The 24,042-nt window shown below is 38.3% G+C and overlaps 1 long non-coding RNA gene across 6 annotated transcripts in view; it reads right to left on the reverse strand.

Moving 5' to 3' along the window:
* The window catches only part of LOC308192847, a 38,842-nt gene that overhangs the window by 11,439 nt on the left and 3,361 nt on the right, over window positions 1-24,042 (reverse strand). For 3 of the 6 annotated variants that reach the window (XR_013949151.1, XR_013949152.1, XR_013949153.1), the window contains one exon: window positions 2,514-2,609. This is a non-coding gene — a long non-coding RNA (uncharacterized lncRNA). Of the gene's footprint in view, window positions 1-2,513; window positions 2,610-10,119; window positions 10,520-10,543; window positions 10,683-24,042 lie in introns of those variants that run through there. The other 3 variants (XR_013949155.1, XR_013949154.1, XR_013949156.1) reach the window with 3 other exon arrangements.

The following is a 24,042-nucleotide window of genomic DNA, read 5'->3' on the forward strand; positions in this document are numbered from 1 at the left end:
GTGTGCTGTGGCAACCTCTCCTGGATAAATCATCACTGATGTTGTCTCCATTTCTTTACCATGATGTGTGTGGGATGCAACTGAGAAAGTGACCACTGAGAAAAAGCCAACCTTGCTTTTGTCCACTGTTACTTCATACGGTCTTCCAACAACTGTGCAGATTGTTATGCTTGGTTTAAATTCTAGAAGATATTTTTTCTAGAACTTCTGAAGGTCATGGTTGCCTGATACATTCTACTAGACAATAGACAGTTTTCTTGCTCTGGACACAGTCTACCTCCTAACTTCAGCAATCTGGAGAAAATCAAAATAAAGATGGGAAATTCCTAACATTCACTGTAGAGGGAGAAAAAGGTCTACCACTGTGTTTCTCAAAATACCAGTTACCTTTTTATCTCAGTTAGTTAGAAATAAGGAAGAATTTGGCAAGCTAGTGTACAATGGCCTGGAAAGCATTTACTGCCTGTACAAAAAATTCCCACAGGGAAAGTTCAGGCTTTCAGAAAGAAATCCTGCAGGAAATAGCTCCTTATCCAGCCATAAGCACCACTCACAAAGTGAAGCTCTGTTGCCCCTTATGACCAAAGGGATCTAATAGTAGAAAGAAATTTCACTTTTAACTAGATTTTCTTTCCTCTTTCTGTTTTTTGCAGATCTGTGCAACTTTTAGTGTATCTGTGGGTTAAAGGAATCTTGGCACTTGCTGTATCAATGACACAACTTTCAAGCTGAAGCTCTGTTATCGAAACCATTTTCTAACTGCAACCTTGCTATTTATATATATATTGATCCTATATGGGAAGAAAAATGGCCAGTGTAGTTTTAAATGGCGTTAAGTGCTCCTTCCTTTGATAGATTACTCAACAGAATAATGGATTGCATTGTAGGATCTTTTTAATTTTTTTTTGCCTGTGGGTTATTTGCTCAGTTTTGTTCAATATTTGTAGAATTGTTACTGCTGCATTCAATGTATGGGCTGTGATATCTCACTAGCAGCATACCTATCATGTGTGTATGTGTTCACAAAAATTGTCTGTTTTATCTACTGTTGTAAATAAGATTTAAAAATAAGCATGGAACACTGTTTCCCTTGCAGCTGTGTGCAAACAGACTCTTATTTAGTCCTGAAATATTTGGAAAGGTGAAGTCAACAGAGGGTTTAACCTTTTGAAGTTAGGAATCTTGATTCTGTAAACTCATTGTTTATAAACTTTGCTTGAAACATGTAGGATTGAATGCTGAATTATTCACAATTCGATTGTTGAGATTATATGAGATATTGGTAAGCAAAAGATTTGGCCCAAAAAATCTCAAATCCTTTTAGAAGCCTCTAGCTCTAGTAAGACACGCTAAGCTTAGCAGTGGCTTTCAACAATTTTATTGGAAGAAGGTTCTCCCTTGCATGCCTTATCAAAATAATTTACATCCAGAAATAGGCTCACTTGCAGAACTCCATCGCCACCTTGTTCATGCCTTATCTTTTCAGTCCTTATTTTAGCTCACACCATTGTAAATCATTGTTTAATTTTTTTTTTCTACAATCTGAGTATTTATGAAGCAAGGTGCACTTTGGAATTTGAATGGTAAATTAACTAATTAGGGATATTTTCTTTAGGAAAAAAAAAAGCTTTTTAATGTGTTTTTTTATGTCCATATTTTAGACCTTCATCTCTTGTAATCTAGCTGTGAAGTTAAGACCTGAAGGTGCCACCTCAGTTCAACAAGCAACAAGATGCCTAAAACTCTCATGCTATCCACTTAAAGTCTTTGGCAAAAGTCTGGGTTCCATGAAACTCAGTAGAATTTGAAAATTAGGTGTTCCCTGCTGCTAATTATGGCTTTTACAAGGCCTGATTGTGTTGTTTTTCTGGAATCATGTCTAATGCAAGCAAAAGGCAAAGAAGGGAAGGGAGCGATCCCTCTCATTACACCATTAGAACTGTTAGAGCGTTCACCTGGAACAGAGACACAGGCCTGGATTCAATTTTGATCTGCCCAGGGAACTGGCAGCAATGCCTGCACTTGGCAATACTGGAATATGGACCACACCCCTGGCACTGACAGGAGAAGCTGTGTCCCACTAATAACTCAGTGAACCAACGTGTGCACAGAAAATGTTCATTCTTACTTGACTGACGATCTCTTAATTTATCAATAAGCATACTTTTCCCTAGTCTGTAGATGTTTCCGAAGCTGGTCTCTCCTGGTGCTTTCCTTGAAGTTTCATTCTTGTGCACAGATGTGGAAATGTATTGGGTCAGAGGGAATCAACAGCACCCCAGCAGGTAGAGCACCCGTGGGGCAGACCTCCGAGTCCAGGAAACTCCCGGATGCATCCTAGATTGCACTGCAGCTGTGGTTATCACATTTATTTGAGAAACTGAAACAACCTTCAAATCCCTGCCTCATCTCAGGCAAAGGATGGACTTCTGCCCTTTATGTGACCCCAAGTGACTACTTTTACCGTTGTATCATTGGCTATGGGAAACAGCGAAGAGGGAAGTGACACTTACCTGTTGTGACTTAGAAAGGGAAGGGCTTGGTTCTTAGGCTCTTAGCACTGAGAAGGATTCACAGCTGGGACAAGGAGCTGGGAAAAATGCTCAACTCTGTGAAAGGATGAAAGAATAAACGTTATTTCTCTCCTTTTATTTTTACTTCTAAGTTTGTGCCTGTACAGAGAGCCAAGACATCTTACAGCTGCTGCTTTCCCTAGGTTACAGGCACGTAACCTTTATTGCCACTGTCCCCTGGCACCGCTCAGTCCTGTGCTTCTCAGGTCCCTGTGTGAGCAGGGCTCTTGATCTGTTCAATTTTCCGTTATGCTAGAATTCACTGAAAATTACTGACTTCAAATTTCTTCAGGAAGTTATGAAATGTTTTGGATGTCATGTTGCTCATCATAAGTAAAACCTTTGGGACCTAAACCAGACTAGCAATAAAAAAGATGTTTTATGTTCCACGTTCTCTAATAAAAAAGAGGCAATATCTGCTCTGGAAGGAAGGATTCAGAGGAGTAGCCTGAGATGCCTCAGGGAAGAAATACAGATAGAGATGTGCTCCTCTTTGGTGAGGTCCAATTTAAGCCTCAAGAACAGTCCCACCACTGCAACAGTTCCCAACATGGACAAGCTTCCTGACAGAGGATGGGCCAGGCTGCAAGAATAACCCTCTGCTGACTCTCCACAAACCCGGCTGGTTACAAACCCGTTTGGGAGCCCTGGAGTCCATGAAGGCCTGCTGCACTCCTCCTGACCTGGGGAAAACCTCAGCGGGATATATTTCAGTTACGACTGGCCTAAATTTCTCTCTGAATCTTTCACTGCATGATTTTGACTCAGATATGAGTAATAGGAAAACGGCATGTACCTTCCTCCCTTCTGTCTATCTGAGATAAAATCCAGGCCTAATTCCTTCAGCAAATAACTTTACAGGGTGAGCTCAGCTTTCCTGTTTTCCAGATTAACTTGGGTTAATTAATAATGAATTCTTAGTCATTAAGCAAAAGGCAATTCCTTAGGGAAAAATTCCTTTCTGTCATCTCATTATTTATTATTGTCCAAAGAGAATTTTAATTTCATAATAACAATCCCCAAATATTTTTATTCCAATTTAAAAAAGAAAATCTTACCATACAGTTTCCCATACTTTTGTAATTCTTGCAAAACTCTACAGTTAATAGAAAACACTCCCAAAGCAGCCCTGACCCCAACAAACGGAAAATTATATTTGCCCATTTCACCCCCTTTTTCTCCCTTTCTGCCATATGAGCACTACTTGTACTTAGTATGCCAGCACAGCCTGTGAGCCAAGCTCTCCACAGTTTGAATCTAGACTTTGTCATCAGAGGCAACCAGTTATGGGAGCAAGGACATTGGTTTCAAAACATATGTTTTCCCCTGCAGTCTTTTTTGGAGGGCCACAATCAGGGAGTACTTGTAAAGTAATGCACTCCCAGAGAGTGGAGGTGCCCCAGGTTGATTATTTATGATTTCAGTTCAATAGATTTAGTGACATTTTGGCGGTGACTAACAGTCTAAGTATTTAACCTGTCTAGATGTAACACAGACAAGGTCATATTAATCAGAAAGGTAAGCAGCAAATTTGATGTACTAGAGGGGCTGGCAAGATGATATTGACTAAAAGATGCCAGCGTTCATTTATTAAAGTTACTCCAGTTCCAGGAATCTCAAAAAACAGGGATTTGATTGTACATAGTACTGAGCCTGATATGGCTGTGATGTAACTGTATTTGCGAATTATTGTTGTTATACTCTGTTTTCTATTGCAGTGTATGATAGTGCTTAGGAGCGTACAAAACAGAGCCCTGTTCCTTATGGCTCTATCCGAAAAAAAAAAAAAAAATTCAATCACTTTGTGTTGAATGCTTGCTCCGGACACCAAAACTCCCTCTAAAAAGAGACAATTAAAGTTTTCGATTATTGTGTTTCCTGTCAAGACACTGAGGGAGGAGGTGAGTGAGGTTTGGGACTGCAAATATTTTCAAATGTCTCAGAGCTTGTTACATCGGAAGTGAGGCAATTCACAGGGCAGAATACTTTGTACCTCCTGGCAGCTGTAGCTTTCCTTGTTTAAAACTGCCTTGTTTGCAAAAGGGCTACGCATGGGTGTACATGAAAGCAACTAAAGCTGTTATTCACAAGGTTCCTGAAATACATTAACCTTGTCTTGGAATGGGGCAGGGATTTAGTTTAATGGTTACAGCAGGGGCAATGAGATTCTTGAATTGAACTCCAGCTTACATCAATATTTAACTTTGAGGAAGGCTAGAATTCAGAGAGCTGTTGCTTTTTACCCTTGTTTTAATTAGTATCATTCTCCTTTCCCAAGATATTTGAAGGTTGTAACAAGAAATATTTAGATCCCTCTTTCCATATTCATTGAATATACTGATATTATATTTTATTAAAGAGTCTCAAATAGCTTACATCCCACTCTTAATAACCCTATGCATTACAAGCTTCTGTTTCCTCAAGCTACAGACAAATCCTATTACAGGGAGTAGATTAAACTGGGCCTTGACAGATCTTTGCAATTCCCTGACAATAAGGACAAGTTGTCTTACTAATAAGACGACATCATGATCACATTAATACTATGCATTTCAGTGCTCTCAGATACAACTTTTATGCACACCCCCTCTAGCAGGCACATTACCCAAATAAAAACGAAGCAGTTTTCTTGTAACAATAAACTAAACTATCTAGCAGAAAGAATTACTTTGGATTCATGTTGTGTGAATGAGCCATCAGTCAACAACAACTGCATGCTTGATCATGCCCTCTGGCTCCGCATCCACAAGGGACCCAGCTCATCCAGATTTGCTTCTGCCACTATGAAGGATGTGTACGCCTCTGTGTACAAACATGAGCCTGGAACAGAGGGCAGAGCCAGAGCTGGCGGAGGAGAGCACAAAGCAGCATTATATTCAACTTTCTCTTGGGCTCCAAGAGCCCAAGTGTAATGGAGGACAGACCTTAGGTTATGAATGCAAGGAAAAAGCATTACAGTGCAGAGAAAAATATCCCTTTAAAATGCTCTGGTCTCTCTAATAATCCCTAATACACAGTCTTTTTTTTTTTTTAATCGACAGAAACTAGCCTGAGTGGTCAGCTGCTTGTAATCAGATTTTAAAAGGGGCCGTGTGAATTCTTCACATTATTTTGATATATACAAGGATAAAGAGAACTGGTGACACCAGCAGTAGCAGACCAGCACGGAGAGCAGAAATCTGGGAAGAGCATGTCTTCTAGAAGCTGTCCTGCTGTCAGGACTTCCCACTACTAGAGAATACCCAGGAAGATCAGTGATAGAGAACTGAAAGCATGGGGAAATCCTCAGTTCCTTGGATGTTGCTGCAATAAAGTTAATAAAACCATAAATAGCATATACAAAGCCAGGAGACTGGAATTCTTACAGTTTTCCCAAAGACAGATCTATCAACAGACTTATAAAGAAATACCAGCAAATGATTATTGTTCTGTTTCTCAATAAAGGTAGCTGAAGACAAAACACACGGATCATTTTTGCTGTTTCTCAATGAAGGTAGCTTACAACAAAACCTTAAATGTTATGCTGTCCAAGAGAAAGGCAACAGTGACAGAACAGATCAATCACAAGCGGTTGCTCGGAAGAGGGAATATAAAATCATGCCCAGGCTTGTTTAAGTGCAGTCTTAAGATGGATGTTCTTGAGAGAGGAACAACGTGACCGCACGGTTAGCCATGGTCAGACACAGCTGTGCAGTCTTTGTGGGGAAGAAAGGGTCTTAGAGAGCAAATGTGGAAATGATTCACGGGTATCTTGAATGATTAATGTAGGTTACTTCAGCATTGCACTAGATAAAAATGGCACTGACCTTTTAGTTCGGATAGAAAGCCATTCATAGAGGAAACATGAACAGATAAGCACAGTTCTGGATATTAGTTATTATTTATGTACACAGACTATCATATACTTGTCAAAATAGACCTGTGATGACACCAAAGGAACTCAGACCCCAGCAGCAATTGCAAATGACCTGAACTCTTCATGGATATGGATACATTCCAGGTTGTCTGGCACGGATATTGAATGTCTGCATGCTCTCCCAGATGCTACCTTGGTGCTAATAAACTGTTATCTAGAAAGATGTTATAGTGCATCTCTGAGCTTTGCAAATACAACAATACAAATTTGCCAGTAACTTTTATGCCTAGCTAACTTTTTGTATCCTTTTATATTAAAGATTGTGCTTATCTCCCCCTGGAAATGTTCATTGGTTACCCCTCCCATGCGACAGCATGAAGCACAGATATAATAAAGCACTAGTTTTCTGGTACCTGTCAAAAACAACTGTATAGGGGTCAACTAGTACGCTTCGAATAGTTTGTAGAATAGATTATTCACTATAAATAGCTATTCACTGTGTTTCAGAAACTCTTAGAAACCATCCAAAGCATTGTGGACACAGCAAGGCCACGGCATGTTTGTCCACAGTTAGTAAATAACATCTCCTGAGGTAACGCGTCAGACTTTCTTCCCACTGCTCTCACCTGTTATCAGGCCTAAAATGCACACAGATAGAGTCACGTCAGGCAGAGAACAGGCCTGGATGGAAAGCAAAGGTACAGCAACGAACCTTCCCCATCAGTAACAGCCCCCTCCTTTGGTGAGGTTAGCCAACAAGTTAAAAATCTCTGGTACTTTTTCCCTGCAGCCCACAGGACGGTAGTGAAACCTCCATTTTCCAGGGAGTCTGAGTGGGCAGCTGCAAGAAGAGTGTCCTCCTTAACGGGTGATAATGACTGTAAGCACGATTTGTTCAAAGCTGTCTATTAACATACTGCTGAATCTATATGTTTCTAGAGTTACAAAATGGGGCATTGGTCAAAGCACTCTCCTTTACAGCCTACAGTGTAGGCTGTGCAATAAAGACAAATAGAATAGAACTGCCTTAGGATAAATATGCTTTGAGACAGAAGAAAAAGATATTTTTTTTAAATCAACAGATACAAAAAAATAACCTTTTGCTATCTTCAGCAGCTAAGGCTGAATCTTCATATAGGAGTATAGATCCATTTCTTCTGTTCCTTTTGACAGCTATTTGTTTTTCCATCGCAACAGAGTGGCAGACAAATGATCATGCTCAGGTGCTAGTTCAATAAAATTTGGGGCAGGTATATGAAATCTGAAGCAGATATATATATATAATAGTAGCTTGGGATCCTGTTGCCAGATCCATTTAGTTGTATTAAAACTCATCGTGTTTTGCCTATCACAATTTTGTTTGCTATTTAAGACTGACATTATTTTAGGTTTGTTATTCACTCCCTGATGCTAGTTATACCAGTGTACCAGTGACTGGAGTTCTGACTGATATTTTTGTTCATGATTTTTCTGTACGCTTTTTTCCTTTTTTTAATAAAACATAGCAGGAAAAAAAAAGAATGCATAAAAAGTCACAAATTCAAAGTTATGGTTTCCATGGCAACTTTAAGTCCCTCATGTTGCATTGTACATTCCCTAAAAATAAACATGTAATGAAGCACCATATTTCCTGTGTCAAGGAGAGCAAGTGACTGCAACTTCAGTTTTAGTGTTTACAGCCCCAGTATAGCAGGGATGTAGCTTTACAGTGATACAGACACACAACGCACAGTGCCTATTCACAGTGAGTACATCTGGACTGCCGGGTGGGCAGTGCCGACTTAGACCAGCTGGGGCTGGGCCATCCACGCAGTACCTCTGGAGGTGTGCTGCATGGAGGCACCATGTGCACTCTGGGGAGAGGTGGGATAACATGTTCCCATACAGTGCAGTGGCTTACAGCGGGGCTCCCTTATAGCTTCAGCAGTGCCAGAAGGAGGGGACGGGGCACCACTGACCATGTACAGCCTGTCATTGGCATCTAGTCACAAACACCAGCAGGAGCAGCAATACAATCTGAAGGTACTTTTATATGGAAAAAAATAATAATTTGAAATTCCAAGAAAATCAATAGCTAAAGCATCTGAAAGAGCAAAATAAGGAACAGCAGCATAATCAAGGAACTCCCTTTCACATTAGGAACGGAAAAAGTATTTTGTAAATAGTTCTGGTCTTCAAATGAATTTAAATGCAGTGAAGATCTTGTATGTGCAGATAAATCTGTTTCTAAGCTATTTTTCCTCTTCAAAGATTGAGAAAACCAGAACTCTAAGTACGTAAGCAGTTCCAATATTTCTTTTCTATGAAGGTATCCTCAAAACCAGCTGGGAGACAGGTGGTCAGTCACCCAGAAGTTATTTCCTTTTTATTTCCTTGGTATCCTTTGTCATAAACTATTGCATCTTTGAACAAGGGGGTCTTTTCTTTTACGCAGAGGACATAGCATGAAGCGCTATGTAGCTTTACCTCATGACAAGGTTTGGAGATGCTATAATGCTAGTAATGTATCCCATAAGCCACACTAATACACTTTTGTTTGACCTGCAGTTAGTAAACAAATAATATCCTTTGCACAACTCCATTTGAAATAAATGGGTATCTGAAGGGTGACTGTGGCATTAGTTGAGTTTAGTTTACAAACAAATAAAACAACAACAACCAAAATGATAGCATGCAGACCAAGACATGGCAACATGCATGGTGTACATGCTCACAGTAAGGACCACAGACAGTAAGCAAAAGAATCAGATATATTTGTTTCTGGAACAGGACAAGGAGGCAATAGCTCTCTTAGTGAACCTTTTCCTGTGTTTTGGAAAGAGGAAACCCATATGTACCCCTGACTTTCCTAATACTTACAGTTTATGAAATCAGTTTAATTTAATGAGTGTGTCTTAAAAATATGATTCCAGTCCTACAAGGTAAAACACTTCCTGAACACTTGTATGTGAATGGTATGGTGCTGGGACAGTACATTTTGACTAAGAAAGCACTTGTGAGTCCATTTGCTATAATATTTACACAGGACAAGGGATCTCTCACCTACAAACTCGATGTTGATGTTAATGAGAAGTACATGTGAAAGCCTCAGAAACAAGAACTGAATGTAGACCATCTCCATGACAGGTGCTTGTGCTAATGGCCATCTGCAGATGTGAGAGCCTCTCTCAGAATGTTTTGTTGAAATGGCACACTTGTGAAACAGCACATTTCAACAGAAAAATAGTAATAGTAATAATAATAATAATAATAATGAAATGCTGTGACCAGCTCAGCTGCAGAACTGTGATACACACTTCTGTGGTAATTCTAAAACTACTCCATATAACACAGCAATTCTCAGCATAAAAACCTAAGTTCTGGGAAGTTCACACCTTTTCACAATCATCTTTGCTAGTTGATTTGCTTATTTAATTATTTGCTCTCTCTCATGAACCACAGAATTCACCGAACAATTTCATGCAACAGTAAATGTTCTGTGAAGATAACAATGTCAGGGGCATATATCTATTGCTTCCAAACCTAAGGGTTTAAAATTTAAGTTTGAATCACAGACGATACACACAAAATATTTAATATAGTGACATTCTCTATAAATAGCTTTATTGGCTCATCTGAAGTCTTACTGATGATTGGTATTAGTTTTCAGAAAAAGTAATGCTAGAACTGGCCCCTCTAGAGTGAACGTACCTCAAGTGAACTCAGATGTAGAAGCAGATTTTCATTTTTCCAAAGAGAAAACTGTGATGGCAGCTGTATAGCAGAGCCGTTTCACACAGATGTTATTGAAGGCAGGGTCTGCATCCTAGCTGCAGATCAACATATGGTACGCTAGCTGCAATTTTATTTTCTATCTTTACTGCTCCTGACTACAGTTATTTATTACTGACTATTGCAAGACTGAAAGAGGAGCAAAACAGAAAATACTCCAGCACTGCAACAACCATGTAAGACACAGATAAAGATCCACTTTCAAAAGGATTATGTATTTTAAGACACCTCCCGGATGCACTCCACCAAGCTGGAGGTATGCATCGTGGGGACATGCCACACCTGCTTCCCTGCAACCTTGGCCTCCTCCAGGTGACTGTAGGATAAGGTGACCCGGACCTACCCAGTGACTTTGTACTGCGGTGAGTTAGAGAACATGCAGTTATCTTCTGCCAGGGCTCAGTGACAAGCACTGAGAAGTGCTGATATCTTTCTGCTGCAGTTAGCTATGTCCTGACAGAGGTCTATGCAAACAGCCTCTTGAAGAGAGTAAAGAACAAAAAGCAGGAGAATGTTTTCTGTTTATCTTTTCTTTAACTGTATGACCTCTATCAGGCTAAGTGCAGGTGTAAAAGCAGTGTAATTAGATGCATCTTAACACTTCTCACCTGCTGCTTTTATCTCCTCTAGACTGAGGATATTGCTAGTTAGAGAGAAAACGAACACAAAACCCGTGCAGTCAGAATGTTTCTGCTTGGTAAGGCAGTGCCAACACTTGACACATGGAGCCAGGTTTCTGACAGGATTAATCAACGAGAACTTGGCTTGCCTTGGTTAACCATAATCAAAAAGCATCTTAACAAGATTGCTTTGCAACATACTTAGAAGGGCAGTTCTCTGTCCAGTGCTCTCTCACCTCTCGTCTCACACCTCAGGGCAAAGTGTGCTGTCCTTGTGTCCTATTCCACTTCACATAAGTATTTTATCTTAGCAGGTCTTTTCAGTCTTTGGCCTTCCTCTTCATCCAGAAAAAAAATCTCCTGCCCTCTCCCTTGGGAGCTGTCTCTTTCCTCTCTTCTTTGCTCCCAGGCCCTCAGCCCTGTTTACATCCTTCAGAAGACTCTTGCAAACATCTTGATCTCTCACCCCCAAACTTTTTACAATTCCTAGTAAGAAATTCTGTGTATGAGAGCATGTACTCATTAATTCACTGATGCTTGTGCACTGTTCATTCTTCTTTATATTTAACTCCTTCTTTCTGTATATCTATTTTTTCCCCCTGTGTAATTCTTGGGGAATACCTCATCTTTATGAGATCTGTACCAAGAACTACATATTGTATTTTGGATCAACTGCTTGTTACTAATTATTTAAGGGGTAAGTGATCATGTAAGAAACACCTGAAAAGAAATACAGATGAACTGCCAGAGCCCCAATGAATATTTGACAATATTATACTCGAACAATATAAATTTGTGACACATCAATCCTAGTAATTACGTGCCAAAGCTAGATCCATCTACATTAAAAAGGCTATTATAAATGTTATACTTGCTTTATTTTAAAATAGTTGAGAAAATACATTTTCCTTGGACCACATAAAAAGAATGAGAAATCTCCAAGGTAGGGGTAAGTTGCAGAAACAAAATTCCTGTGTTGAGGATTACATGACATTACAGAGATTCAGACTGGAGTAATAAGACCATTAATTCTATTTTTCTTTAGTTTCTGTGCTTTGCGGTTTTGTGCTTTTATACATATTTACACAGTACCTAACTGTTAGTGGGTGCTTCTATAAAACAGTTTACTATTAATAATGAATATCTGAGGTGAGGCTGACAGAGGGAGGAAAAAAATATAAACAACTGATGCAGCTAATATGTTGACTATTAATTATCTTGAGTGATTCATTCAGTTCTATACCTAGACATAAAGTCAAACTGAAAGATGAAAGGGCAATTTAGAAAAAGACTATGACTTGCACAGTTATCAGCTGCAGTATCTGAGACCTCAAAAACTGGCCTAATTACAGCTCATCTGAAAGGTACCAGGGCCTTATCCTCCAGAGGAAGTATTAATGGAAGATTACCTGCTTTTCGAAGCCAGTAAGCCCATCTGCAGGTTCCATATCAGCTCCCACCAGACATACATCTTTTTACACATGGGTGGTCTGTCACATGATGATTGACTCAATCTTGACAAGAAAAGGGATAGAAAAATTATCACTTTGTGCAGATATGACGACTTCTGACTTTGGCAGGTGAGGCAGGCTGGATTGCCCAACATGTACCTAATTGCAGAAGATAATTTTTTCTTCAATGCTTCCATTTTCACAAGCACCAGCCAACATATCTGTCCTTTCTGTGTAGGTTAGTCCCCTCTCAGATTATGTCTTCTGCCCTATTTCTTTCATTCAGACCAGCCGCACAGGCAGCGCTTTTATTCTGTCGTGCTGGATGCTACTGAGAGTTACTTTGCAAAGTAGTGCTGAGTAGTACTTTGCTACACGAACACAGCTACTTGTAGCTAGGGTAGTTCTCACCGTAATCAAGAACATCACATTTCTGCCCTTTTACTAACATTATATGCATGATCAAAGACAAAAGAAAAAATGTCCTGCCAGGATACTGGCAGGATTATAAATAGAAACTTTGGTGTTCAGGTGGTTTGAATGTCAAGAGGAAAGGAAAGGCCCAGGATTCAGATGCTGACAAAGTTACCTCATATGGTAGTCCCTGGGTCCATGAGATTCAAATTTCCTCAAATAATAAGTTTGATGACATACTTCCTCCCTTCCCGAAAGCTGAATCAGCCTATGGTCCATTTGACTGAGGCATTCATTACAGCCATGTGGCCTGTGATGAATTCACACATATTATTTCTAAACTTGCTTAGTTTTGATTCTCTCACAAAGGAAGAAGTCTTGCTTTGTGAACATGAAATCCATCTGAAACAAAAAGCAAGATATGCTTTGTTCTCTTGCTATGCCAAATAGGGCCAATGCTCACTCAAATGTATTTACTAACAAAACAAATGATTTCCAAAAATAAGGTACGAGAAAGAATACAAACAACTAGTTACAAGATTGGTCTCTAGGCTATGATTTAAAATACCTTTCAGTGCACCTGAACGTCACTGAAGTTGGAAAAAAAAATCAGCCACCACAGACTCACTTGAATAGTAAAGGACTGACAGATGTGGAACCTGAATATTCAATAACTACTGAGCAGAAACAGTAGGTCTCGCAGTGTGGGACTTTTTTTTGTTTGTGTTAATTATACTAATTAGAATTAGAACTTCCACCACTCAAATTTCCTGCAGCTGCGTGGTGCTAGCTGCTATTGTTAGCACTCACGGAAAATACTCCAACAGAGGGCACCAAGAAAATTACTTACAATCTGAACACCCACACAAGCCTGTCACGTTGGAAAGACTGCAGACAGCATAACTAATAAAGTTATTGTGCTATTTTGAAAGAATAATAGCATGTTTGAAGAGACCATATTAACCCTGTTGTAAAGTATTGATTGCACTCTGTAGTAAAGGAAATGAAACAACAAAGACATAGTGTTTTAATTCTTTTCCTGTTTGCTCTTGCTAGTTTTACTCTGTTTCAATTTACACCTATATTTGAGAACACAGAAAATGTATCACCTGTGGTTCACAAAGACAGTTTTATTTTCATAGACACTCTTTCAGCAACTTGATGCTTTTAAGATCTGTACTTCAATTCAAGCAAATGGTAGTGAATATGAAAGAAATCCCCGTCTGAATCTGTTTGGATCCTGTTTGTCGTGTTTACTTCAGTTTAAAAAAAGAGTAAGTCAACACAAATGTCAAAAGATACCAGTCAATTGGTTCTGGACATGTTAATTCAGATGTGTTACCAAAAAAAGAGGGTATAATTATCATTTTAGTCTCTAAGGAAATGTTTAATTCCATTCCAGTTCTTTACAAACACGCAAAACAAAAAGTGTGTCTTTTGTAACAATTTGCTGTTGTTTTGCAAGCACATCTGCATGCATACATCTAACAATACAATAGCATTGTATAAAACTGTTCTAGATACGGCTGAGGCAAATACTTAGGATGATTTTAAGATTTAACATTTTCACAGTATTTAAAGCCCTGATCCTACCACTAAAATAACCAGATGCAGTGAGTTATAGTAGTTTTGTTTACACTTGATAAAGGCCATTTTCTTATCCTGTGCTAAACTGTAAGTTTAAAGGTAAGAGGACAGTTGAATTAGCAGAGAATGATGAACATTTCAAATGTCATCTTTTATGTAAACCAATATATAAAAACCAGTTATGATTCTGTTCTTTTGTAAATGAAAATCATATGAAAATCAAAGTCTAGTATATGTAAAATCACCTTTCTTTCTTTCTTTCTTTCTTTCTTTCTTTCTTTCTTTCTTTCTTTCTTTCTCTTTCTTTTTCTTTCTTCTTTCTTTCTTTCTTTGCTTTTTCTTTCTTTCTTTCTCTCTCTCTCTCTCTTTCTCTCTCTCTTTCTTTCTTTCAAATAGTGCTTTTAAAGAGCTTGATTCCTGTAATTGCATTTCCTTCCTTTTCTATGAGAGTATCTGTAAAGACATTTGGCATCTCATCAGCAAAAACAGCAGATGGAGAAAGGCCTTCCTACGTGCTCTGTCAAGGGAATTGCAAGTTTAGGTAGGGTTTTAATAGACATCAAGGATTTAGTGACATACCAAAGATTGCATGCCTGCACTGTACCTATTATTTGTGCCTTTTTCTTTTAATAGAAATGAAAACAATTACTGTGCAGAAAAGATTTAGCTTCTCTTTGAGAGTATCATACCATATGGTATGGGGGATGTATAGCTGACAAAATGAATGTAAAAAAGTACATACACTTCAGATGATGCTAGTTGAACTAAATTTATATTTCAAATTTTAACTGAACTGATCGAAAAGTTTACAAATATATTAAAAAAAAAACTTCATATGCTAATAGAAATTCAAATAAGACATAAAAATACTTGTTACTGAGCTTGGCTTTACAGAAAATGGCCTTGGGGACCAAAGAACATTTCAACAAAGGCAACTAAGTAAGCACTGTAATTATAAGAATGAAAATTGACGGAGTTTTTTCAAATAACAGGCTTGTTATCACACGATAGCACATGAAATTGCAAACAGAGAAAATATTTTTTCTCAGTTTCTGAGAAAAGAGATTTTCCTGATAGGGCATGATGTTCATAGATGAGAAATGAAGATGCTTATACTGGCTATTCAAGGACAATACAAAATTTGGTGGGAGAGCAAACATGCAGACTCTATCTTGCATATTGTTTAGGCAGTCATTAAAAAAAAAAAAAAGAAAAAGAAAAAAAACTGTAGCTGAAAAGCTAGACCCTCAGCACACTTAAAACGAACAAACAACCAAATGAAAACAACCATCCAACCAAACAAAAATAACCACAAAACAAACCACCAAAAACAATACAGCTCTACTGAGTATGCATTTTTGTGAGTAATTAAATGTGCTCCCAGAAAGCTCCCAGCATGTCCAGGTTTGTGCAGATTCTAGAGCTGGATGGAAAGATTTTGTAAAGGAACTTCAGTGTCCCAAACTTTCTGCCTTTCATGGCATGAGTTCCCTCCTTGTCTTGGAGGACAGAGGGAATTGCTGTCATGCTCTAGAACTCAGTATGAAATACAGAAGCAACAGAGCTTACAGAGTCAGGTAGACCTTCATCTCCACAGAGAGTATTCACATCTCTGTAGCAAATGTTATTTGTAGAAAATGGAAGGGGGGAAAAAAAAAGTGAAATAAGATTTGGGATCTTTGGGACTAGAATAGCATCGAAGTTATTAGTTACTGTGTTATAAAGCACAGTGGAGTTGTATCAAGAACACTGCAGCTGCAGCAAGATCTCTTGAATCAGGTTTCAGATAGCTCAGTATCTGGGTGCACAGGGGAAAAACACGAGCTATTAATTGCAATATTAATCATATACTGCCACTGCAGTAGTGCAAGGCAGCACTTCACAGCATGCTTGCAAAGACCAAATGTCCCCTTAGTAATTTCTTATACCGCTGAATTCCTTGTACCAGGCCTCTACACAACCTTGTTTTCAGAAAGAAAAATAGTGTATTTCACTTCAGCTGCCTGAGCAGATCCATGACCAAAATTTACCATGGTCATATAATCTGAAAGTCACATTCTGTGTATTGCAGTATGACTGAAGTTAAATGTCAAGCATAGGATATGAAGAAGGATCTTGAGGAGCTTCTTTGATCATCTTCCCCCTGCATGTTTTTCCAGCCTTCTCTTTGATCACAAGAGCATTCTTGCCTTGATCTCATCGTCTCCCTCACCAGTGTTTGCTGTCCTGAGACAGCCCTATATCCAGCCATTGTGTAACCCCATCACAGAATGCCAGCTTAATTTTGACTACTTTGAAACAGGAATGTGCCAAGACATGAGCCAATAACAATCTCTCTTCATCTACGTCTCCACTGGAACACTTCCCAAAATGGTACTAAAACATTTTATGATCTATAATCTTCCTAATTTGCACCCATGAAAACCTTTTGTAATAATCAGTGTGCAAAGAAACACTCATTCACTATGATAGTCCTTGTCATGTGTTCAGTGTGCTCCCACTTACCTGTCCTCTGAACTCGCTGAATTTCACAGCCATGCAAGAAGACTTGAAAATAAATAAATAAATAAATAAATAAAGGCATATCCCCGTCATTTTCAGGGAGGCACCAAAGCACTGAAAATGAATGCAATCAGCCCCATGCATCATCAGGTAAGATCCCTTTCCCTAGTCCAAAAAATGTAAAACACAGCCTCTCTTTATTTTCCTTTCAAATAAGGGACACTGAGAGTAGCTGGAAGGTTTGGGTGACTGGAAACAAGACATTAAGGCATTCATCTATAAAATGCAATTCAAATTCAGACCCGATCATTCCTAAATGAAAGTCACTACCATGTGATGACTTTTCAATGAAAGCTCATATTCTCACACATCCACATCACAGAAACTGCCGTCGCAGTGGTGGGTAGCTTCTGCAAAGACAAAGGACTGTATAGCCTGGATAACCACAATAACCCCTAGTGTTCTGAATGTTTCCCTGGCTGTGTAGATCAGGGCTGAAATACACTAGCAGGGTAGTTTGTGGAAAGTTGCATTTTTGCTTGTTGTGTTGTATCCGTACTGGGGATAAACACAGGGCTTTCAGTCTCACAGGGCTGTCAATCTGTCATCTTCCACACACACTGAGAACAGGTTTTGCCTTTTAAAAGAAAGAACACTGTGAACAGAAACTCATCATTAATCAAGGCTTATTTCTCCACGTGGAGGGGAAAAAAAAAAAAAGCAGAGTCAAGTCACCATCTCCACAATTGGAACTCTATTCCACTTCACAAGCTGTGGGTAAAGAATATAAAGTAAAATCAGAAAGTTTGTCCTTAGAGGGAGGAAAGAGAAGCACTCAGTTCTCTGTGTGGGATATGATGGTCTATGGAAGTTGAATAAACTGGTACAATACACAATGCTATGACTCACAGTGCTGGATGGAAAAGCACTGTATGCCATCCATCAAAAATTCGCTTCAAGACAATCCTTAAAACTTTGAACACAGCAGGATTAGAAGATCACAAACCTCTCTGGAATCTGTGCATGCTGCTAGGCACTCTACCTGCCTTATAGCAACTGTAGTTATAAAAAACTCTTCGTGTGTTAACATGATGTAAATTAATGAGATTACTTATAATTTATGACTGGATAGGTAAACTTCCACTTTGTGATCCAAAAGACATGCTGAATTACAATAGCATAAGCCAATAGAATAACCCATCTTTTCCAGGCATTAGAAATGCATATTTCATTGTAAATCCTGCATGACTCAAACCCCTGGCAGTTTATGATTAAAAAATTACAGTAAAAATCATTTTAAGTGCTTGCTAACAATATATTTTTAATCATTTATTACTGACAACCCCCTCGGAGATCTATACTACATAGATAAAACAATAATTAGTGTAGGCAAAAGCAAAGACTAATTTAGAGAGATATTGTCAAGAATAACTTTTGGAACTTAAAGCTTGACACATTTTTAAAATTAAGTTGACTAGTCGTTGAAATCCATTATGAGGCAAAGTGTTGGTTAAAGACAGACTCTTCCAAAATAAAGACTGAATGCCTTTTTAGGCCTTGGATTTTGGTCACTTAATATGGGGCATTCTTGCATGACACTGTTTGGTCTGTGTTACACAGAAACCCCCAAAATGATCCCTTTTAGCAGACCTAAAAACTAAATCTTGAAAAATTGTCAGATTTAAGGGCAATTTGTGTTTTTACCAGTATGTGTGTCCTATTTTTATTTTTATTTTCTTCTTACAAATACTTTCTAAATTGTCCTCAGAAAGTGCTGGGGGGGATTTATGAGATATGGCCCAATTCGGCAAGCCATTATCATCAGGCATGATGAATGAGGCCCCAGTTTCAGTGGGACTATTCACAATACCACGTGGAGAGCCAGTGTTGCTCTACAGAACTCTCATTGATTATATAAAGAAAACAATAAAATGACTAGACCTGAAGTGCTATAAAACGCATCATGTGAGAGCATTGAAAAATAGGGGGAACATATACTCTCTAATCTTTCTGGGACAGTAATTTGTAGATGTTACTTGTAACCTCAAATGTAGAAATGTATGCAGAAGTGAGATTTTAAGCAGGCTATACTCTTTACTAAATGAAATATTTAGCAATATGGAATTAACAATTCTAATCATAAATGCTAGGCAACCTCTTTTGATCTGCTACCATAGCTAATTACTCCAGTGGGAAAGGAAACAGGGAAAGGGCATTTCAGCTGTGCAAGGACAGGTTTTCTCTGAATCTATATTTTGTCCAAATAAAACCTGTAGTTGGATGGAGTTCATGGGACTCTTAACCCTTCATCTGTAGGAATTGGAGGGTTTCTGGTAATTGTTACCTTTTTCTTGCTGCAGAATAAAACAGTGATTTCCTCCAAGACTAACATCATTTATATTTACAGTTTTCTTCTTTTGTTCTATCACTGTCTATAATCTCTTCTGGGAAAATTATTTAATTATATTGTTGTTTTAGTGGTGCTATCTCTCTAGTGCTATCATTATTGTGGTACCATGTAGTCAACAGTCATTAACTGCTGGAACGCAGGTGGGCACCGTAAAAGGTATAAACCTCTCATTGGGATGCCAAAAACAACATTAACCTTCCAAATTCTTGTGAAAATGAGAAAATAGTTTGAAATTTCTTGGAGACCAAAATCTTGCTGACTATGAAAGCTTCAAGATCACTGGAAGTTACTATGATACACTTTTTGGGTCAGATTCATCCTTAATCACCTCTTGGAGGTGTCTGAGCCTAGAAGAGAATTCTGCCTTTCGTCTCTGGAGGATGAACAGCCAAGAGGGGAGAGGAGTAGACTGGAATGTAGAGAAAGACAGGCTGCAGTCCTACAGACTGTCCTAGTTCTCCTGGAATGTTTTTGATTCACTAAGCTAATAAGCCGATAAACTACATTGTCCCAAGCTCAAGGTAAGAAATGGCCAACCCTTAGACAGGAAGATCTCTTTGCAAACTATATCAACACTACTGCTGCTAGCAGCTCTACAAGGATGCAGGGCTCCTGTTTGAAACCAAAATGCCCCTACCCAGAGGAGATGGCATTCCAGGAACAGCATGGGATAATGCACAGTACAACAATAAGATGTATAGATCCAGTCATTGAACCTGGAGAAACTACCCTCTTGTAGGCTAAAGGAAGCTCCATAATCACATTTCAGTCCACAAGTAAATATTTCTGAGAATCTGAGAACCATGATTTGTTTGAGGGACGTGGCAACTGCAAGAAGGTAGGCAAAACAAAGGATGTGTGAAGGGCTTATTTACAGCACATAAAAGGATGGTAATGTAGCATGATATATTTTTCATAGCTGGTGAAGGTTTGCATTGGATTTGCCATAAGTATTCTTGAACTGTTCTCCTGTCCCCTAGTCTGTCATTGTTGAGATAAAATGGACAGTAATATGGATCAGTTGAGTGAGCGATAGGCATGATAATAGAGAGTCACCCTTGTACAGATACAGAAAAAAAAAAACAGCCAAGCTCATTATAAAAGCTGCCAGATTATTCTACATAAAATGTACTGACATCTCCCTTGGACCTGACATTAAATTGAAAAGAATTTCAGAATCCAGTGGAAATATATTTTTAAACTAAAATGAACCACACTGACAGGTAAAACGTTTTTCTAATACAAATATCTATGTGAACTCTATTTTCAGGAAACAACAAATTCTGTTACAAGTTTCCAGGTAAACCCCACCAATTCCACTCTGCAAAGTTTTAACTTGTCAACACTCTCCTGACTCTATTCAAATTATTATTAAATTTATTATAATGTCTTGCCTCTGTACTGTCTTTCACAAAGCTGCTTCCTCCAAGTTTTCAGATTTATTCCCTAAATCCTTACTCTAGGGAAAGAAGAAATATTTCAGGTATTACACAACATAAACTGGATTTAAGAAATACATGTTTTAAATTTAGAACTAAAAAAAAAAAAAAAGAATAACTTTACGCATGACTCCAACATTCTGACATACAGCAATTCAGAGTGAGTCACTTGCCATCCTGCAAAGACAAAGTATGGTAATTCAACTGCCAATAAACTCTTAGGGCAGAAGTTAACCTACTTTGGGTAAGATATATACACATCTATTCTTGGAGTAGGTAGCCTTTTCCATTTTAGTAGCTTATTTTAAAAACTGGGAATTTGAAGAGAACAGTTCAGCTCTGAAATGAAGGAACATAAAAGTGGAAACTCAGGGCTTTATGGTAGATATCTGAAAGTCACACTGAAATCTTGGAGTTAAAGTACATGGCACTGAGGCAGCAATATTCTAGGAGAAACCAGAAAATAGCTGTTGGACCCCAGAGACAAAGTCTTTATGAGATTGTGAGATTTATCTGATGAGACTTTCCACTTTGGAAGAGAAGTTTAGTAGTGTCTTATGAAAGACTGTTCTAATACAGAAAGCTTTTGTGGAATGACATGAACAATCACGATATGAGACGTCAGTTATGACTTGTGAGTCTGTTGAGTATGTATTAATGTAACTTGATTAATTTCCCTTGAGGATAAAATCTGCCTAAAACTATAGACAAGATGGCACCCATGAATTTTTAGCAATCGTTTCTGCAAAAGTATCTTCAGAGCATTAAAAATTGCTCAGTTTTATATGAGGTGAAGAAAGAATTCAATATCTATTCCTCTGTTCTTTGAGAGGCCATATATTCCAATCCCAGCAGACAAATTTACATGGTAGACTGAAGAAGAGAGGGCTATGCTTTTGTTTAGCATCTTTCCCTGCCCTGCTGCAGCTAATGCCAGAAAACTGCTGCCAGACATGACCTTTCCTTTTCAGGTGGGCTGTCACTGATCAGTACTATTGCTACAGGTATTAAGCATACATACCTGGGCCTCAGTTTTGCTTTCACTTGGTAGTCAGTGTGGTTGCAAAATAAATGTGAGTATAGCACTGGGCTTGAAATGACTTTAATCATAGCCTTGTTCCCCTGAGTATGGACTGATTGCAGATTCCAATTTTCATTCCTGGCTATCATTAAAATTTTTGAAGGTAGACTTGAATCATACTGGGCTTCCTGAGCTGCTTTCTTATTCAAATCATAGCCATCCCTTGGTTAACAGCAAGAACTTGAATATACTCTTTTTTAATGGATAAGTGTGCCAGAGGAACGGATAATATATATATATATTTTATATTGTCACTTACTCCTGCTTGTTTATGCTCAGGGTTGTTTTCCTTAGATCATTTTAAATTCAGGCAGTTAATTTCCAATTATCAAGAAGAAGTGGAAACATGTAAGAATTTGGATCTCATAAAAGAGTTTTGAATACACTACTGTAACACCAAAAATTATTACAGGGAGAGTAATTGCCTTCCTCTAAGCCAAATCTATTTTTTTTATTTTTTTTTTTTCATTAACAGGTTTTGAAGTAATCTATATTGGACATTTATGACTGGGTAAGCCAAACAAAGTCACCACCAATCCCAGCAGACATGTTAAACACTCTGAGGTACTTAAAAGTAATTTTTGATTTATAAGCTCTATTTGTCTAATTTCAAGGTTTGCTCAAATAGGTCTTCTTTCAGATAAGAGTTCAGCAACATCTGGTATTGAGGATCTAAGGGTAATCACAAGAATACTACTTCCATTAAGGGAAGGAAGACTGAATTCACAATTTATTATACTCCTAAATAATTAATTTGCCTCCAAGGTCCCTTAATAAACTGATCACCGGATGCAGCACAACTGGACATAACAGCATTGTAAAAGGTCTTGAGGCTATGGCCATCTTGCATTATTCTCCCCAGATGAATCACGCTGTTCAAATGAAGTTTTCAAATTTTTCTTGGTAATGGGGTGAGAGTTTGACATTTACAAATGCATTGCTGATGTCTGTTTTGTATGAGGTGCCTCCTTTGTGACCTCAGAATCATTCAAACCTTGTAAAAAAGAGCCTATGAAAGAGAGATGTAAGTGTTTCCAGGCCTACCACTTGACAACTCTCACAAACTGTGTGCTCTTATAAGATTCTCAGGAGGAAATTACTCAGCTCTGCATTTCTCTTTATGTACAAAAGTACAAAATATTGCAATGTTGCTTGTGGCAATCACAACACACTAAGAGCAGATAAAATTTGGATGAAAATTGCAACATGATTTTAGATTGTGTTTATTTTACTTTCAGCTTGTTCCTTTCATCCATTAACTTTTTACAAGCATTCTACTCCCTGAATTTTAAACGTGCATTTTAACCTAATTAAGCCACAAATATATGCAGATTTACCTAATAAGGGAACAGAAGCAATACTGTCTGATTTATACTTCTGATCACAGCCAATGATTTAGCCCGAAAAGCCTCAGCTAAAATGATCATTCTGATGATGATCATATATCTGATATATATTATATATCTGAGATATATCTGATATATATTATTCTGATGATGATCATATATTATCCTTTTATTTTCATTTTTTTTCTGTCAGCTTCTAGTTCTCACTGCATCAGATTAACACCTGCAAGACCTCATACAACTCAACTGTTCTTTACTGTTGGATCTCCTTGTCTTTTGTACTTCAGTGGCAACACATGCCCTAAGGCCATCTGTCCATTTTTCTCCCAAGTTCTCATGAATCCTTGAAGGGCATACCGAGCGCCCTTTTGGAGCTGTTCCAAAAGCTGAATGAATGCCTTCAGCTGAGTTCAAGCTAAGCTTTAATGCTGTGGACTTTAAAGCTCTACATGCTTTCAAATGATTGCAAGCAGCAGGTACAGGTATGCTAATCTAAAAATAATCGACTAATCAGTGCAGAAATGCAATGTACCTCTGCAAGTCCTCAGAAGCTTCCTAAGTCTTGTTGGCGTCTTCCCCAATGACAAAAAATGAAGTTTTCCCCCTATGGTTCTGATAAGGAATACCATCATGAAGCCGTGAGGAAAGGCATGGGGGTAGAAGACTAGTAAAAGGCTTCTAGGTAATGTGGGAAGATGCATTTGCTTAAACCCATACATACACAAAATGTGCTGCAAGAGCTTATTTGAAAGTAAACAGTTCTAAGGAGCTTAATGCATTCGTAATCGCTGATTGATACACTGTGCTACACCTACTAGAAGCTTCCCAAAGACCAGTTCCCAATGGTCATTGCATTAATGGGCTAGTGTCTTACAGGACATGACTCTACTCAAATAGAGACTCTTACAGAACAGTGCCTTTGATGTTTAGGCAAACTCAGACGCCAGTTTCTTTCTGGGTTGCACTTTGACATAAGAAAGGCACTGTACAAT

Source organism: Anser brachyrhynchus (assembly GCF_964034855.1).
Source record: "Anser brachyrhynchus genome assembly, chromosome: 3".
Taxonomy (NCBI): Eukaryota; Metazoa; Chordata; class Aves; order Anseriformes; family Anatidae; genus Anser; species Anser brachyrhynchus.